Consider the following 589-nt stretch of genomic DNA (forward strand, 5'->3'; position numbering starts at 1 on the left):
TTTTGGCTTAATATCAGATGTGAAACAAGGATGCGCACTGCAACCAATACTATTCAATATCATATCAGAAATCCCAAAATTGGCAATAAGAGAAGAAAAAGCAGTTGAAGTTATAAGAACAAGAAATAATATGATAAAAATATTTTTTGCAGAAGATACGAAGATATCCTTGGAAAATCCAAAAAAGGCTCAACTAAAAAGTTAGTTGAGTGTTTGCTTTGGCAGCACATATACTAAAATTGAAATGATACAGAGAAGATTAGCATGGCCCTGGAGCAAGGATGACATGCAAATACGTGAAATGTTCACTTTTTTTTATTCTTCTATGCAACATGATTAATGTGAAAATGTGGTTAATAAGAATGTATGTGTAGAACCCGTATAAGACTGCATGCCATCTTGGGGAGGGAGAGAAAAAGGAGGAGGAGAAAAATCTAAGACCTATGGAAGAGACTGTAGAAAACTGAAAACAAATAAATTAAATTCAAAAAAAAGAAAATTCAAAAAAATCCATAAATAAAGAAATCATAAATTCAAACAAACTAATAAATAAATGAAAAGTTAGTTGAAACCATTAATAATTTTAGCA

The 589-nt window shown here is 30.4% G+C and overlaps 1 non-coding gene across 1 annotated transcript; it reads left to right on the plus strand.

Annotated features, from left to right (window-relative positions):
• The first annotated feature begins 209 nt into the window (after nt 1-209).
• Nucleotides 210-316, plus strand: LOC140509459 (U6 spliceosomal RNA). Its single transcript, XR_011968772.1, has one exon. It is a non-coding gene; the product is annotated as a U6 spliceosomal RNA (small nuclear RNA).
• The last annotated feature ends 273 nt before the right edge of the window (nt 317-589 follow it).

Source organism: Notamacropus eugenii, chromosome 5 (assembly GCF_028372415.1).
Source record: "Notamacropus eugenii isolate mMacEug1 chromosome 5, mMacEug1.pri_v2, whole genome shotgun sequence".
Classification (NCBI taxonomy): domain Eukaryota; kingdom Metazoa; phylum Chordata; class Mammalia; order Diprotodontia; family Macropodidae; genus Notamacropus; species Notamacropus eugenii.